We start from the raw sequence: 18,989 nt of genomic DNA, 5'->3' as shown, positions 1-18,989 counted from the left end.
CTCCACCCCTTGAGGGAACCAGGAAACCATGGCTTAATGAGTGCTGACCCTGCGCCAAGCCCCGGTCAGGACTGATGGAGAAGGTGGCTTGCCCTCTTCACAGTCTTAGGAAGAAGGTTAGAAGTGCATTCACGTGACAGGAAATGACTGCCTGGGGCAGCAGGTGGTGGTGCTCTCAGGGACTGGCAGAGGGAGTAGCAGGTACATGCACAGCCTGTAGCTGTGGCTCTGGATTTGGTTGGGGCTCCCCAGATCTGGGTGTCGGCCTTCTCCACCACCACTGGCATGTGCTTTTGGCTCTGATGTCCAGTCTTTCTAGGGGTCAGAGTCTCCTTTGGTGAAGTAGGTTACAAAGTGGCTCCCACATACAGGATTGCGGTGGGATGCAAATGGGCCATGACTGTGAGGGATTCACTCTGAACCTGACTCTTGCTAACCCTTTCTGCTCAGGGGAGAATCCCTTTCCATCTCAGATCAAGCCGCACACGTCTTCCACCACGTGCCTTCCCCCCAGCCACGTCTACTCTCTGCCATGTCCTTTGCCAGCTACTGGAGAGAGAGAAAGAGCCAGCCCCCAGGTGTTCCCAGGCTAGGGTAGAGACTCACCTGTAAGCAGATTGCAACACAAAGTAGTGACAGATGTTTGCCCAAGGGGCCTCGGGAATGACTGATTGTGCCTGGGGGTATCCCCAAGGGCATACGAGGCAGAGATGTGCTGACGCTTTAACAGACACAGCAAACAGGTAGTGAGATTGTTCATTCATTTCTTTTTAAACTATACATTCCTTCACTTTCCATTCATCATTTCTCAATTATCTGCTATGTGCCAGACACAGAGAAGATCCCTGATATAGAGAGGAGGTGATATTACTTAACGGGCAGTGCCTTCTGTGGCAGAGGGTGGTGGCCCTGCCCATCTGCTTTCATGGCACCTTAGTCTTGAGGCTGCTGGTCTCACTAAGGACAGTTCCACTGGATGGCCTGTCTGGCCACCTGCTCCACTCACAGCACTGAGGACAGCACAGCGCACAGAGTAGGGGGTCAGTAAACACTTGTTGATGGCTGTGGCCTTTGACATTGGATGTGGCTTCTGGGAGCACCACGTAGGAGAGCCAGAGAGGGCTACCCAGAGGTCGAGAGGTGTGGACGGATTGGTAGGACACTGGGAGTAGCAGGGATGGTGTAAGCCAAGGCACAGAGGGTCAAAGGGCATGACCTGTTCAGGCAACAAACAGAAAGAGGGCTCTCTGAGGTGCTGCGTGTTACAGGGCCACCCTGACACAGGCTCTGGGCCTGCCGCCCGGAGTGCATTGGGTGGTCCTCGCTCTGGTGCCATAGGTTGGGTTCCTGTGATGGCAGAGCTGAGGTAAGGCTGTATGTGTGAGTAATTTATCTGGGAACATTGTCCCGGGGCAGGGGTGAGGAACAACGGGGGAGCAAAAGAGGCGAAGGAGAGCCCCTCAAAGATACGTAATCGAGCTGGTCACTGCTATAGGTCCATCCCCAGGACCTTTAGAAAATCCCATGAATTAAGACTCAGAAGTGTCCACCCTGGAAGAAATGCTCTTCCTCTGTTGGCCAGGCTGGCCTCAGGAGCTGCTAACTCACACAGCTCCAGATCACCTGGAAGAGAGAACTGAGCAAGGTCATGGATGTCCAGGCTGCAGCATCAGACACTTCAGAGCAGAAGTGAGGGCTTGTCCCGGGTGCCACTGCACTGGTGTGGGCACAGTGGTCCCGCAGAGGGGGCCAGGGTAGGATCTGGGCCTGAGAGATCAAAGTGGTGCATGAAAAGTGATGTGATCGGAGGTTTAGAGAAAAGCCAAAACAGTCCCAGCTGCCTGATATGGATCCTTGCCAACGGCTAGATTTTTCCCAAATAGTGAACCAGGCATTCCAGGGTAAGTAACTGTTTCGGAGAACACAGTGGAGACAAGCGGGGAATAGGGAAAGGAGGACAGCCAGCCAAGGATACGTGGGTAGGACGACCCCATGCAAACCAGGAAACACACATCTTGGACCGGCCCTGCCTGAAAGGTACGAAGCTGGGTACAGACACCAGTCGCCATCAGTCGCCGGAGTGCTGCTCCCTGGAGGTGTTAACTGTAGGCCCATCATGAGGGTGGGGTGGCTTTCTGAGGTTTTGGACACAGCTATTGAGCACAGAAATGCAGAATCCATGAAGTACTGCTCCAGGCCTCACCATATAGGACCTAGAAAATGACTACGGACACGTGGTGGCCAGGACAGGTTACCTGCAAACCCCTGCCCCAAGTCCCCAGCAGAGAATTCTCCCTTCCATGTAGCAAACACTTCCTATGTGTCTCTCTCTGGGCCTGCTTTGGTTTTTTTCCATAGCCTGTATTGCCTAACCAGGCATGAGATTATTGCTTCTTGGATTATGGTCTGTCTCCCCCAATGATAGGCTGAGATCCCTCAGGAGAGTGACTTGTCTTACTCACTGTTTTAACTCCAGTGCCTAGAATAGTGCCCGGCCCATGTAAGAGCGATAAAGAACGGCTGAATGAGGGAAGGGAGGGCCAACACATGAGATTCTCAGAGTCTACCTCTCAATCGATTTAATCCCCCTGGGGGAAAAGGCAGGTCCCTTGCCTCTGCTGAAAAAGAGTGCCTCTCTCTGGTTTCCCCTGGGCCCTAGGGCTGGCTCCCCAAGGCTGGCATTCATCGGCCCATCAGGGGATTCCTTTGGGCGCCAACCCAGCCACTTCCAGTTGGATGGACATCTTCTGTGAGTCCCAGCAGAACTGAGATCCATGCCCCGACCCACCTCCTCCATCTACCCCCCCAGCCCCACAGTCTTCCTTTACACATAGTCTGTGGTATAAAGTCACAGCAGTATTCAAAAGGTTAAAGCAGAGTGAACTGTTAATTTTAATGCTTTCTCTAAGCTTCAGTTTTAATAAGCGAAAATGATGTTCTTATTTGCAGTAAAGTGGTGTTATAAAATTCTGTCTGTCAAGCTCATTTTAAAACCATGGAAATAAATGATCTGACAAAATCAGGCTATTAGACAAGTGAGGAAGAGTGATTTCCATAAAAGTAGAGGAGCTGTTCCTTAATTTCACACTTGGTAGTCTTTTGGGTCGACTAAATTTTTAAATAAGTGATAAAATTATATTAGCGCAATTGCATTTTTATAGATTTTTTTGGTCATTGTACTCTTTTTCAATCCCTTTATTTTAACTCAAACTGTTCTGCTGAAAGGTTACTCTCAACTTATGTTACCTCGTAACAGTCTGCCCACGACAGGGCCCGAGGCTCGCAAATCCTCAGAGCATCTTAGCAGGTCCTAGTCAAAGAACATGACTGGGAAGTGGCCATTCCCTGCCAGACACTGGGCCTGGGGTCCATCTGGGTCCAGATGGAGGGGAGGCAGACTCCTGAGAGTATCCTCTGGGGATAGGAGCTTGTCTGTCCCTGGTGTCTGAGCTCTCTTAATTTTAGCTCAGTGTAAGAAAGAAAGGGAAACAGAAAAAAGAAAAGAAAGGAAAACAGACGCTTGCATTCTCTAGAAATCTCCTTCCTCTGACTCCCTCTGACTCTGGGTGCTGGGCATGGACAGCAGCTGTCAGTGTTTGCATAAACTTGAGCAGAAGGAGAAAATGGTGGCTCCTTTATGATCCTTCATCCCAGTCTCTCCTTGAAACGCACACACACACCATGATCCCTCAAATGATTGCATCTCCAGGGTTGGGCCAAGTACTCTGTCTCAGGTCATGGGAGAATCCTAAGGGGGAGCTCAAAATCTCAGGTCTCAGATGGGGCTGAAATGTCCCCAATTGGACAGTATTTCCCTGTGTGGCCAGTACAGGTAGGAGGGAGGATCTTTTCTGATAGGATATTTTAGAGTTTTTTTCCCTATAGGGCACATGCATTCGCCAGAAAGACAGAGAGACAGAGAGAGAGAGAGAAAGAAAGAAAGTGAAAAATCACCCCCCAGGGGAGATGGCCACACCGCAATCCCTTCTCCTCCATTCTCCTCTCGGGATCTCGGGCATGCACGCACATGTGCCTGGAATGAGTTTAAGCCACGGGGTCCAGGACTTGAACTAGGGTCAACTACATGGGAGTCCAGCAACACAGCCATTACGCTAACTGCTGGTCCCTCTGATAGGATTTTTAATCATGACAACTTTTAAGGTACCAATCTTCAGCATGTACTTCTGCCTTGCTTTATCCTGTTGTCTCCATTTATTATTCCAAAAAACAGACACATCCTTCCTGCACACTTAGTCTCAGCTTCTGAGTCCTCTCATGCCAAGGTTTGAGGCCTGGGTGCTACTGCTCTGTACTGCTATGCTTTTGGCTAATTCTGGCACCTAGCAAGAAACTCATACTCTCCTCCCCAGCCTGGAGTCCTTTCTTGATCTGCCCCTCCTGAGTGTCTATCTGAATTAATGTCATACTCCCTACCCTTGTCCATACCTGGTCACCTCTTGTCCTTGCTGTTTGTTTGGCAAATGACTGCACCCTGCTCTTTGGTGGATGGGTCTGGATTGCAGGTATGAGATCTGAAGCTACAGGAAGCTCAGCACTGAGCCTGAGTCTTCTACATGCTCTTAGCAGCCACTGAGGGGCTCTGGCAGGCAGGATGTCCTCCAGGCTTTCCAGGGCAGCAGCTTTTAAAAAAATTTCCACATAGCTTTTTCCCAGAAGGAATATGAGACTCAGAAGTAGGAAGAGGATACACATTTATAAAGCACCCACTATGTGCCAGGCCCAGTGCTAAGCTGCAAGAGTGGAAAGACCTTGTTTATTTTAACATGAGGAGGTGTGGCGTTCACCTGCGATGCTCAGCTCTTTGAACAAAAGAGTATCTTGCTCTTTAGGAAAATAGTCTCCTGTCACTGAAGCTCAGGTGTCTGAGGAGAGGAGAGGCTGGCTGTGATAGCACTTATTAGGGAAATCGTGAGGTCAAGTGCCAAGGTTTGGGGAAATCAGCTCACCCCACACACTTTTTCCTTAATTTTGCCAAAGTTTTCTCAGCACTTTCTGCGGGTGTCTAGCATGATGCCGGCTCCAATAACAGAAGGCTCATTTCAAATGCAGGGCGGAGAGATAGGATGCCAGCTTTTCCCTAAGGACTTTTCAGTCTAGACTCTTGGCCCAGAAGAAAGAGAAGCTACCTGGGAACTTACTTATCCTCTCTGTGCCTCAGCCTCCCCATCGGGGCAGTGAATGCATGCTCAGGGTGCCTGAAGGCTGTCCTAGTCCTGGCATTCTACAGGTTGAAGATATATGGATATTAAGAAGCCAGTGTCTGGGGCCAGCAGGTGGCATGGTGGTTAAGGTGCTGCATTCCCACACGGCAGATGACAATTAGAGTCCCAGACTTGGCTGCTTGAAAATCACACTGAGTACACGTGCACACATGCCCAAAATCTTACGGAGGAGAAGAGATTGTGGTGTGGCTATCCACCTTGGTGTGCCGGGGGTAACTCTCACTTTCCCTCTCTGTCTCTGATAGGTATAGTCTATAGTGTACTGGACTGCAGTGCTAGAAGCTATGTGGCTGACTGTGGGTTCAGAGGTCCAGCATGGTGGACCTGAAACACACCAGGCACCCACGGTGCCAAATCCTGATGGACTGAAGAAGAAATGGCAGTGTGATCAGATCCTAGCAAGGGTACATTCCTCTCTCTTTCTCTCTCTCTCTCTCTCTCTCTCTCTCATGTACACATATGTGCTATCTACCATGAATTAAAAAACAATGATATAATAGAAGAAGCTGATACCCACAGGCTGTCATGTGGTAGCCCAAACTGCCTGTCACCTGCCAGCCATGACCGTTACTCTGAGGTTCAAGGGAGCACCTTCAGAACTCACAATCTGAAACTGCATTCTCCAGAGAGTCTCTAAGAGGCAACGACTCAGCTTAGGGGAATGTTAAAAGTCTTAAGTGTTTCCTGGAAAAGAAGAGGAAGTGCCGATAGGCAAAGCCTGAAGGGTGGCCTTGCAGGGGCAGGGCTGTCTCTCCCAAGGAAGGAATAAAGAAGAAGTCCAAATTAGTCATGTTGTATTACTTCTTTTTATGGCAATGCTCTGAAAGTCTGCAAATGTCAGCATGTTAATTTACTGTCACTCAGTGATATTATTTCATCCTTTCAAAAATGTGTTTCTTGCATTTTCAGTAGCATACTCCAAGTGTTCTCCATCTCAAAGTTTCTATAGATAGTGCGACTACTTTCACTCTGACCGTTGCCAAAATGTAGAAATTCATCGTCGACTGCAGCCACATATACGTTATGAGTGGAGTTGGGGACTCGGGTTTCCTGCTTACAAAAACTGGGGGAGAGGTCTGATTTTCCTCTCTGTGCTCGTTCTATCACCTCTTGTCCTCCTAAAGTGCTCTGTGGTTTCTCTCTCAAGAAACAGGGCAGAGATAAATTTAATGGAGAAATTTAACACATCAGTCCTAGCTGGGTTTGTATATGATGTCTGAACCCTCCCCGTCTCCTAACCCAGCCCAACCCATCTCAAGGCTTCTCCTATGGTGGCAAACTTATTTCAAAAATTCTGATGAAACACTTTGTAAATTTTGTTATTCTGTGATGATAATAAATCATTATAGCCTTAAACACTTCTCTAGCTTGGAGCCTCAGTCACAAATTATCTTGTCATTCTGACCAAAACATTCTCCAAAAAAGCTTGACAAGTGCTAAAACCCAGAACATGAAACCATGTGTTGTTGTGAAAGCAAGATTCAGAAATGTCAATTAATTAGATTAAGAGGCTACTTTTAGCTTTACTCGTGTTGCCAAATAACCCTTAAAATATGCATAGCAGTGGAAATCTACCTCCGCGGTACAGTACTTCTGCGCTGAACGAAGACAATGGATCGGACTAATGGACGAAATTATTGTATCTGTCAGTCAGTTCGAGAGAATGATCTAGAAGCAAATGTCTTGCTTCTTTTTCTACAATGTGGCTTCATGAGCTGGGCGAATTCTACCATTTATGAATTCAAGTAGCTCCCCCCACGCCCCACCCCTTAGAAATCATATACAGATCGAGAAGAAAAAGTCGAGCCTTTTTCTCATGTCTTTACTAGTAAGATGGGTTTTTAATGTCTTTCTGTGCTTTTTTTTTTAAATTGCATTTGCATTTTGAAGTTCACTTTGTAAAAAAAAATATCATGGAGAAATTATTTAAATGTTTTTTTTATCCCTGTTTCTTGAAAATCTTATCTTTAAATAATCTATATCCTCAATTTTATTTATGCCATAAACTGTTCCTATATTTTAATGGTCTGTTTGCTTTAAAAGGGGTTGTTGGTTTTAATAGCTCAGTTACTATCTTGGTAAACTAAACTCCTTCTGATGAAATTTGAGCAGATCATCTCAGCCTGTGTGTGGAAGGCACATTCCAACCCCTGAAAAGGAAATTTAAGCCAAATAAATGTTCTGCCCAAATTAAAATACATAAAATGAATAGTTAACTCGGACAAGAACTGATGGACGGAGCAGTTGGGCTGCGGACATGTGGGTGTTGGGAGAGCTGGCTGCCAGGCAGAGCCTCAGGAGAAAAAACCCAAATGAAATTAATTTCCTGTAACCCCCTTTTGTCCAGTCCTTAGGACTAATTGATTGCCCTGTTGGCAATGATGTCTTGGGCCAGCAGAAATGGGCAGGATAGATGGCATCGTGAAGGGTGGTGTGAGGCAATTCCCTCCCAGGATCTGAGAAGGAGTGATTCAGAATTGCAGCTCCTGCACCCTAGTCATGACTTGGGGGGCACTATCAGTTCTTTTGGGGGGGACAAGGAGTGGGACCTCTCCTCTAAATTCTCCCAGCAGTTGTACCCACCTTGATTCTGTTACAGTGCATGGGGATTCTGCCACTAACTTTACGACAGGTCATTTTCATGGAGGAAGGACTTATCTGTGTTCCCCCAAAGAAATGCTGGGAGTGGGAAGATTGGGGACAGGATGAAAGACATCTGAAGCCACACGAAGTTGCGTGCTGCCACAAAAGCAGTCCCTACTCCCCCACCTTGGCCCTCATAACTTCGTCACTGCTCACTGCTACCTCCATCCCCAGCAGCAACTGTGAAAAGCTGGGGGAGGCGTGAGGATGGGCTACCTTCTCTGTGTGCTCTCTCACTAATGGGTCAGGGCAAGATGTACCCTGTGCCAAGTGTGGGACTTCCTGTGGGTGGGACTTCCTGTATGGAGCCGCTTCCTGCATGATGTCATTTGTGCAGGACCAAGAACGGGGAAGAGGTGTGGTCCTGCAGCCAGCCACCAGGGTCCCTCATCTCACAGTTCCTGTGGGTGCCCCTGCATGGTGTTCCCCACCCCTCGCAGCCATCACTCTGTTTCCAGCCAGCAATGAGGCAATTAATGAGCTGTATAGAAGCCCTAAGTTATCTCTGGAACTAGATGGGTAATAAACACATAAATAAGTAAATAATTAAATAACTAAATAAAATAAAACGGATGAGCGAGGCATGCAGGGCCCTAGTCTCTCTAGAATAAGTAGCACAGGGTTGTAGAAACAGCAAGTGAGAGACGCAGGCCTGACTCTCTAGCCTCAACGATGTGCCGAGTGGAGTACAACCTTGGATAGGTCCCTTCTCCTTGCTGGGAGGTCTTCTGCTAGGTCAAAGAGCACCCCTTGAATAAATGCGTTCAGGAGTTCAGGGGTGAGACAGGGACAGGGAAGTTTAATGCAGCAGCCAGCAGGTACTATCCATATGGCCCATAAACCTCGTCTCTGCCATGACGATCCATGCCAGAAATGCTCCCTGTCAGTCCAGTAGTAGGGGGTACATATTCTACCCATGCTCAGGAAAGGAGTGCTCAGCCAGTGGCGGACTAGAGCTTCCATCAATTACCCCTGAGTGGGGCCATGTGGCGGTTTCCCTGAATAATCCTACAGACGTTCCCAGGAGACTGAGTCCTGATGGCCCACAGTGACAACCTACTCCTTAGTGCACCAGAAATGGGCTTCCTTTCCTTTCCTGTCTCACTCCCTCCTCTTCACTGCGTTGTCTGGGGTCACCTGTCAAATGAGTTACCTGCCAGTCTTCATCTCTGCATGCACTTCTGCAGAAGCCCAGTCTATCAGACACACAGGGAGCAGAAGGGACAGCAGCCAAGCAGAGAGCGATGCCCAGTTAGACTGGGCAGTGACTGCTCAGCCCCAGCCACCTGCTGTCCTACAGGAAGGAACGTGGCATCTGGAGATGCCAGCAATCTGGCTGTTGTATGAAACCTCCCCATTGTCAAAGTTTGGCAACGAATTCAAGTTTTGTTGTTGTTGTTTTCACCAAGTTGTGTAGCCCAAACCAAACACATCTGCAGGTCATATTTAATCCACAAGCCACATTCCATAACCTGGGCTAGGTAAACAGTCCCTGTGCAGTTCAGGTGCCAAAAAGAGATCAGGCTAGCAGATGAAGGCTCCTCTTTCTAGTAAGTTCTCGTCTGCAGCCATATCAGGGTCTAGGAAGTGATGACAAAAAGGACCAGCAGCCTTTGGGCAGAGAAGCTTGCTCTATCCTTAGGATGCTGGTACCCAGCTATTCCTTAAGAAGAGAGTAACCAGGAGATTGACAAGCTCAGCACTGTCCACCTAGTACATTTCTGGCTGAAGGAGGAGACATTGCTCACTCATTCAGGACAATCTGTTCTTACGGGCCTGCATGGATCCCTGGTGTCTCACCATGATGCTCCGTACTAACCTTTGAAAACTGGAGTCCTTGGGACTAGCAGATAGCATAAAGGTTACATCGCTAGACTCCCACGTGGTTAACTGTAGTTTGCGTCCTGAACTCGGAGGCTTAAACTCATGCTGGGCACATGTGCATGTGTGCCCAAAATCCCCAGAGGGGAATGGAGAAGAAAAGATGGTGGTTTGGCTGCCTCCAGGGAGATGATTTCTTGCTTTCTGTCTTCCTGTCTCTGTCTCTCCAGTGAGTGCACACATCCTATAGCAAAAGTTTCTAAAAAAAAAAAAAAAAAAAAAGGAAGAAAGAAAGAAAATTGGAGTCCTTTTAATCAGGGGTGCCACTACCTGAGGAGTTCATGCTGGGGCTCATTCCCCCCTCACCATCACTGACAAACCAAGACCAGACTATCTTGGTAAAGACACTACTCAAGATGCGCAGAGGAACACCTACCAACTGGCAATGGGTCTTCTGTGTCTCCAAATGGAACCCTGATTGTACGGCTTGACCTTGACATTGGGGCAGCAAGAGGCTCATTGCTTCTGGCCTGGAAATAGTGTCAGAGTCAGAGTGGTTGGTCCAGAAATGAGACTAGGACCCACCCTTGGCCAGTGAGAACCCTATCCAGGCTCTGGCTCTCACTACTGTGAAAGGAAGCTCTTTTCCCCTCAAAGTTACTGAATCAAAAGGGACAGTTCATACTTTAAGGGGAAAACTGCCTGAGGTAAAGTAAAGACAGAGGGAGGCAGGAGAGAGCGAGCAGGACAGAGGGACAGATTCCTGGTGCCATCACTTACCCACGTCCAGCTGTGCCTGACGCCCCTTATGCCTGGACTCCACCTACATGAGTCAAGAATTTCTTTTTTGACTTATAATCCCGAGCCAATTCCCACTGACAGTACCTTGCTGGGCACCTGTCTTTTCCTTCCAGTCCCACAACTTCTGGAAGGCAATTGGGAATAGCATTTCTTAACTGGGAACCACCCCTAAAGCCTGTGAATGGACTTCAGAGAACTTCGGCCCTTATACGGAAGCAAACACATGTGTCCACAGGCACTTTCCCCCAACGAGACATTGTATTTCTTAAAAGGAGCTGCAAACTCTAAATAGTCAAGAATCTGTGGTGCAAAGTCCTAGGGAAAAACATCCCGGATAAGAAACACTGGAATAGAATAAAAAGCACCTATCCCTACAGGAGTAATAGTGATGTTTCCTGTAGGGTGAATTAGAAAGTACTTCTCAGGATGGGTCTCACTGTCTCCAATTACAGTTGGAAGGACCCCAACTAAGCTGCTGTGGGGTTTCTACCAAATGGAGAACAAGCGCTCTCGTGCCCACTCCCTGTGGTCTAAACCTTATCCATCCCTCAGGGTCCAACTGAAATGTCATCCTGCCCACAGGACCCTTCTCCAACAGCCCACTGCCAGACTCAGGGCTTGCGCCTTGTCATTTCAACCTTTGTCTTCTTCCCAATCACCTTCTTGGCTTCCCATGGTCATGTATCAGGCACTACTGTAGTTTTTGGGTTTTTGTTGTTTTTAATGTGCTATAAGGTATGCATGCACACTAGAAAGTTGGGGGGAGGAGGAGAGTAAGAAAGCAACCCCCGAGGGGATGGCCATGTCACAGTCCTTTCTCCTTCATTCTCTTTTGGGCATGCACACACACATGCCTGAAGTGTTTTTCAAACTGCTGGGTCTGGGATTCCAACCGTGCATTTGATCATAGTGGATCCAGCTGCCGGAACCACCATGCCACTACTGGTTTGTATATACCAGCGTACTTCAGAAAGTTCTGCTAGGAAATGCAATTAAAGTATGAGTCTTATTTTTGATACAAAAAAAAATAAGAAAAGAAAAGAAATCCTTGCATAGTGTCTCCTAATAGCTGTTTTCCATGAACTTTTTGAAGGATCTCTCCCTCACACACATACATGTCTCCTCTCCCCAGCTTGACTCCTAACACATTAAAAACTCGGGACTTTCTTTCTTGATTTAGCAGCTGGCACAGGGCGGACAGAGCTGCTCTCAGTCCCTACAGCTGAGATGAGAGCTCACCCCTTCCTGGGAGCTATGTAGGGACCAAGGAGACCCTACCGTATTCCCACAAGTCTCCGGCACACAGAGGTTCTCAGATGCTCCCTCAACTCAAAACCATTGTCTCTTCAAGCTCAGGAGTGCTGGCCCCTTGCTGCCACGTGGGCTTTGGTGGTGAAGTCCCCTGAAGACCCTACAGTTACCTTTCTCTGGTCATCTAAAGGCCTCCCCCTCTCCCATGCACCCTTTTGCCACCCTTGTCCCCGGATCCTTTATCAGGCCCACGCACAATGCACCTTCTCCTTTCCCAAATTTCCTTCCCCTGCTCCTACTCCATCCTACACTCTCACCCACCTCCCCAATTCTTTGTTGGTGGAAAGAGGAAATGTCTGCTGGAAGTTTCCCATCTCTGGCTTCCATTCTGTTACAGAAGAATGGGGCTCATCTTTCTTCCAGCCTTCTCAAGTTCGCCTTTCATTGTACTTACTTATGTGTTTTTTTTCTCGGAATGGAGTTAGGCAGAAATAGGGGTGGAGGGGATGAAGAGAGCAAAGGAAATAGCCAATATCCCTGGACGTAATCTCCTTTGTGACCATGTTTTCCAAGTCATCTATTCACCTCGGCGATAGCGTAAGCACTGACAGCACTCGAGAAGGCTGTAAGGAGATGCTGAGGGAAACAGGAGGAGGGTCTGCTCAGTGGGTACGCCTTGGGAAAGTGCAATAGGAGGCAGAAAAGAGGACTTTTTTATACGCTAGTTTCTCCCACCAGGTCTTGCCGCTTGGGCCCAGGCCCATTGCTGGTGCACTATCCCCAGGATAATCTAGGGTGCTAGGGAACCCCTTGAGACCCAAGACCTGGTATCTCACTGACACACAAGGGCCAAATGTTAAACTCCTTCCAGAACATAGCCCTCTGGGAGGCAGGCAACTGTCAGCCTCCCTGTCTCCAGGGCTTCTGAAAACAGAATCCCAGCTCACTTCCCAGTGGACACACTGAGGCCTGGGACGGGCTCCTCACTGGGCCTCATGTATGAACAAGCCCCACAGGAATCCCAGCCTGCCCTTCTTCTTCCCAGGATGCCTGCAGAGATAAGTCAATGGGGGCTGGAAATGTCTTGGGAGAACTGAGTGTGTGCCACGGGGGGAGGATATACTGACATGACTCTTCGGGAGTCATCAGGAAGGCAGCCTCGGCTTTCTGGGGTGTCCAAAAGATTAAGATCTCCTTGTGTTATCCTAGCTGGGTGGCTTGGGTCACATCTCTTGCTCAAGCGGTGGGTTCTGAGTCTCACCTTTACCACTGCCATCTCCAGCAACCCCACCTGCATGCCATTGAACTGTGGGGAAGGGAGAACTCCCAAGACCCCAGCCGGACGTGCGAAAGGACAGTCCCTTATGCCTCAAGCTCAGATTGCACCAGGCTGAGGGTGGGCTAAGCTAAGAGAAGACCCTGCGTGTGCAAGCTTTCACAGCCCCAGCCATACTGAGCTGCCCACCCTGCCCAGCAAGCCTACACACTGCAGGAAAGCCTCCTTTCTCTTCCCACAGCCACATCCCTTCTTTCTGAGGGCTGTCACAGCAGCCCTTCAAACCCATTTGACTGGATTGGAGCGCATCACACTGTCACCAACTCAGTTTTCATTAGGCGGCTGCTTCTCTGTTAGCCTAGCCAAGCAGAAGAACTCAAACACATGCACAAATTAAATCGACATCCAAACTCCACCAATATACAAAGCAATTTAAATGATATTCATTAGAGCGATGACAAGCCCTGATGAGGCTTTCAGGAGCTGGGTCCTTCAGCTTTTGCCGACTCGGTTTCATGGTCACTGAGGCGGAACTCGAGCGACTATACCTCCTTTTTTTTTTTTTTTAAAAAAAAAAAAAAGCTAAGAAAATGACTCCTTCCCGGCACACCTATCTCATTTTTTTTTCCTTTCCTCCAGGCTCTGTCTTGGCCCAAGTTTACCCAGCCCTAGTTTCCAGACACAGGTATGTCTGTGAGCCGAAGAGTCACATAAAGGAAAAAGCAGCCACTCTGACTTCTTTTTTCCATAAATGCTCCAATTAAAACAGATTTCAGTTTCTCGTAATTTCATTTCACTTGGCCTGGGAGATCTCTAACTCACAATTATGACGGTCATAAATGTGTCCCTGGAATCCTGCGGTGGGAAAAAAAAAAATGGAAGTGAAATGTTGAAACGCAATAATTTTTCAAACTTAACCCCCCAAATTAAAAAAAAAAAAAAGTCGTTTCCAAAGTCCCATTTATATATGTCAATTTTCGAAAAAGAAAGCAGGGTGTCCAGTCTCACTATATTGCCTGGAGCTGCAGAGGAGGGGATGAAGGCCTGGGAGTTCTGCAGGGGTGCTGGTGCAGGGGACCCCCAGGATCCATGTATGGAGGCTGAGTTGGGCCAGCCACAGAGTCCAGTGTGAGTCTCCAAGTCCTTGGGTAAAGAGAGCAGCCCCGAGACTGCCTGATTCATCGCCAACTCAGGGCAGAGCAAGGTCACGGCCGCATCCATCAGCTCTTTGGGCTTTGGAGTTCGCAGCCCAGATAATATCCCCAGCAGGGGGAATGATCAGCAGCTTCATACACTGATGCCTGCACTTCTGTTTATAATTTTATGCTCAAGGTTAATTATGTGTGTCCTTGGCTTTGATCAGAGATATTAGCATGTGAGAATGTTGCCTGAGCCCACATTGGCAAAATAAGAATTCTTAGAAATAGCCATGGACTAGAAGCACACTGACATCATTAGGGCACGAGTGCTGACGCTCTCACGGCTTTGGAAATACTGGTGTAGACAGCACCCTGCGATTGAACCTTCTATAGTGACGGGAACGTGCTATATCTGTGCTGGCCAAAAGAGTAGCTGCTAGCCACGTGTGGACACTGAGCGCTTGGCATGAGGTTAGTACACCTAAAGAACAAAAACTTGTAATTTTATTCAATTATGCCTCATTTAAATTTGAAGAGCCACGTGTGGCTAATGTCTATTATACTGGACAGCACAGGTTGGATGGTAAATAACGTTGTATCCTAATTCCTGAGTTAGCTAATTGTGGATGTTAATCTCTGGAAAGAGGTCACCTTGCTTATCATCATTATCATAAGGAATGATTTATTAAGAATATATTAGTACATGACATTATACAAAGGTGGGAGAAAAGCAGTTCCTCTGATCTTCAATCATCAGAATTTAATTTTGAAAACACCTGGTTTCTTGGGCTGGCGGTAGGGTACTGACTCCCAAATGCTGAGCCTTTAGAAGCTGCTAACTTTGATTTAAGCCACTCCCGGTGCCAATGGCTATCGCCAAACTGAGTTACCATTAAGGCTGTCTGGGGCTGACCCAGCTATTCTGGACCATCAGGTTGTTAACCAATAATTTGGCAAATCCATTGTCCTGGCAAGCCAGATAACAGAGTCCCAAATCCCAAGGGGCATTGGGATGAATGTCTTTAGAACCATCAAAGTCCACTGGTTACAGGCTTACGGGGCTGGCTCGCCTTTCAAATCCTCCTGGAGGGTCGCTTCCTTTCAAATCCTTGGGGATAGAAAAATGGCGCCTGTGAGTCAAACCACATCTCCCTCTGGCTTGTGGAAACTCAATGGAGTGCGAGGAAAATAAGCAACGTTCCCTGGAAACAAAACCCTGTGTTTGATTGCTGCTCTGCACTGACACTGGGAATCCAGCCCTGGGCTGCGACAGAGCTGCCACACCGCACACAGGAAGGTGGGGTTCTGTCAGAGAGGAGCTTTCCTTGCCAGAAGCTTTATGCTAAGAGACAGAGCTGAAGCCTTCCCTAAACGAGTGAGACTGTTTCCGGAGCTAACTATAGCGTATTTTTCAAAGGCCAGAACGCCTTGGAATTGCGTGGGAGCAGGAGCCTGAGTACCTTTTCCATGTTTTCCGAGGTCAGCTGAAGGCTGAAAGGCATCGACTGGCACGGGGTCCCGAGGGAAATGTATTTCCAGGTTTCCTGTGCCAAAGATTACACGTGCTTACTAATAAATCCCTAGGGAGAAAGAAGGTTAGTGTTTCTATTACCAAAAGAATAACTACCTGGCAGAGTAAAAATGGTAATTTCTCCATTAGCTAAAAAGATAATAGCTATTATTTTAAAGTTAAAGTATTTATTATTAAAGAGTGGTGTTGGGGTTGTGTGTTTTCCTTCTTCTGATTGCTTCCTATAATACCAAGTGTATTATTTTCGTGCTAAATAGTCAACAGAATAAAACACAACTGTAATTTTCCCACTTCAAAAGAGCTGCGCACATTTGAAAAAAAAATAAAATAAAATCGTTTGACTTTGTTTTTAGATTTTGTTAGACGACTTGGAAATCTCTGGAGACAATAGTTTGATCGCCGGATTTGTTCAATGCAGCTTCGCTTCCCTCCCGTTCCTGTCTCTACTCTCAGCTTCTGCCTTCAGAATTCGGCTCTCTCAAGATGGAGAGCCGGGCAGCTTATAGGGCCTTCTTTTTTCTGAAGTATTTTGTCATCAGGTGAGTGGTGAGGGGTTGGGGGCAGTGAAATCCACTTAGGTGGAGTGACCTGAACTTGAAGGAAGAAAATCTTCCAGGGATGCAGGTGGCACTGCCTGAACTCTGCCTGGGAGGCTTCCAAAGACAAAGCACCTCCGTCTTACCACAGGGCACCCTGAGAAGTGTGATTATCAGTATTTTTTTTTTTCTCTCTCTCTCCTTTGCTACAACAAAAATAGGACAGAGATGCCAGGGAGATCGGGTCCTCATCACAACCAACCCTCTCTAACTTCCATGTAAGATTTCGGTTAATTATAGAATTCTTGCTGCCTAAAACTTAAAGATACATCACTGATATTTTTGCTAAATGTTGACTGCAGCGAATAGCTAAGATGTGGCATATTGATTTCTTGTTGTGAAGTGAGCTGTTCAAGCTCCATTTAAGATTTTCATCTTGCATGTAGCCCTGAGCACATCATAGCACCATAAATTAGTTAAATTGCACATTTATCACAAATGTTATTTTAAGATACTGCGTAAATGTGATGGCTGGAAGATATACAGTAGAACTGCAACACACTTGGGCTTGGGTGGGGTGAGGTCAGGGTCACCTACACACCTGTGATTAAAACCTCTCTCCTTTAGCAACCTCCCCCCTCCTCCCTGGACCCATTTAAAGACCTGACTTGAACAACCGATTCTTCCCTCCACTCACTTTTTCTATTGATGCCAACCACAATGGAGCTGGAATGCCACTTCGGGGCTTCCTATTTTATCTCAGGGAAAACAGTGCCATCCTGGGTTAGGGGTGGAAGGCTCTCCCAACAGTGGCCCACTTTTCAGCCTAGGAGGGTTTGGTAACCACAGGAGAGAATGGCCTTGAATTTCTAAGCAGAGAGAGATCCCCACCAGCCCCACTCCCAAGCTGGGTGGTCTAGGAGATCGTCACTGTCAAATGACTAGAGCCCCGAGGTGCCCAGTTACTACATTTCCCTGGAGGGAAGATTAATCCCTGATCTTTTTTTTTTTTTTTGTATTTACATTCCATCATTGTACATCTCTACAGCCATGAATACAAGCAGTCCTTTCCTGGATATGAACCCAAGGTGCCAAACGAGTGATGTAACCTGCTACCTACCTTAGCTATATATCCTTCCTCAATCCCCTAGGTTGAAAAAGCCCTAAGGACAATCCTGGAAGTGGGATGAGGAGGAGATGGGCAGAGTGTCAGGTCCTTCTTCCAAACTGTAAAGATGGGGGGGATCCGCCATCACTTGTATAAATCCCATCTCCCTCCAAGCCACATGGACCCTGGTGGTGATGGAAGTGTTGTCAGTTTAATCTGTTAGATGCAGGACTTTGGATTCTAATAAACCGATGCTATATTTAACCTGTGAAAAATTCAAGAGTGGAAATCTGGGCTCCAGGATGTGAAGATGCGGAAAGCATAGGAAGGAGGGTGTCTCTGTCCCCTGAGCCAGGTTCCGGGGGAGCTGGTCCCCCAGGGAAACATATGTGTCCTTCAGCTTTGTTCAGGTAAAGGCCAGCACAGAACTGCTTAGAGAGGGATCAGGGTCAGTCGTGGAGGAGATGACGGATGGGCCAGGACCTGGGCCCTGAGGGGAATGCCCTCTCTGGGCTGCCGGCAGGCCAAGCCCACTGGTGCGGCCGCATCACACCACAAGGACACAGCTAGTTCAGCACCCTATTTGCCAGAAACCCATTTTAAACTCTAAAAACCCAGGGAGAGATGGCATGCCGAGAGAAAATAGAGTCGACAGAAAATTTGGACTCATCTTGACACAAAGGGGTGGGGACGAGTGGAAAAACCGTAGGCGTGTTGCCGAACATCTCTGAAAGGGCTTAATTTAAATTTTTAATAAAAGAGTATTTTTTTGAAAGTTGAGGTGTTTTATGTATTACACGGATGTAATACATCTCTCATTTGTATAATTCTAGGTTAGGAGCTACGATTCCGCATAACTGCAAGAGTAGTTTGAATATAGTAATAAAGGTATTTTACAATTTTACATCATGTTCCCAGCGTTTTGTTGGCATGATTTGCCAGGGTTAATAAAAGCTTGTGATTATCATAAAAATGCTCTCTCCCCTCCTCCTGTGGATGGGTTCAGTCTCCTCCCCCAAGTCCCCTCCACCCCGTTCTCTCAGGTTGTTTTTGCTCAGGAGAGAGAGCCAGCCTGTGGACCCCAAAGTCCCTCTGCCCAGCTTGGCTCTGTATCCTGCTAATTAAAAAGCCTGGGTCAACAGAAAGGACATGTATATCCAAAGATCTCTATTTCCCGTCAGTCTCCTGAACACAAGGGACAGCTGAACCCCGGACCCCCGCACAGGCCACCAGGTGTGGCCGGAAGCTCTGATACATCCTATGTTAATAACGTCACTTGCCCATGGAGAATCTGACCTCGTGGGAATGTCTCCCTTTTACATTTTGATGCCTGCTGGAAATGCCGTTCAAGCCGCCTCAGAGGAAGTGCTCCCTGCTCTCCAAACGCCAAAGTTCACTAAAACTCTCCTGATTTACGTGCAGTTTCCGACTGCCAGCACCTGGCAGCCACAGCAACCAACTCAGTCATAAACAGATCGCATACAATTTAATTTTAATGTGCTCGTTAGTCGTAGCACATTTCAGACATAATTGTGAACGCAACACAAAATTATAGCAAAAAGACCATTTTAATGCTGCCGTAGAAAAAAGGGTTATATGAAGAGTCACATAATGGTGCTTCATTGTCAACAACAAAACAG

This window comes from Tupaia chinensis, unplaced genomic scaffold (assembly GCF_000334495.1).
Source record: "Tupaia chinensis unplaced genomic scaffold, TupChi_1.0 Scaffold145396_1, whole genome shotgun sequence".
Taxonomy (NCBI): Eukaryota; Metazoa; Chordata; class Mammalia; order Scandentia; family Tupaiidae; genus Tupaia; species Tupaia belangeri.
This window is presented reverse-complemented; position numbering follows the sequence as displayed.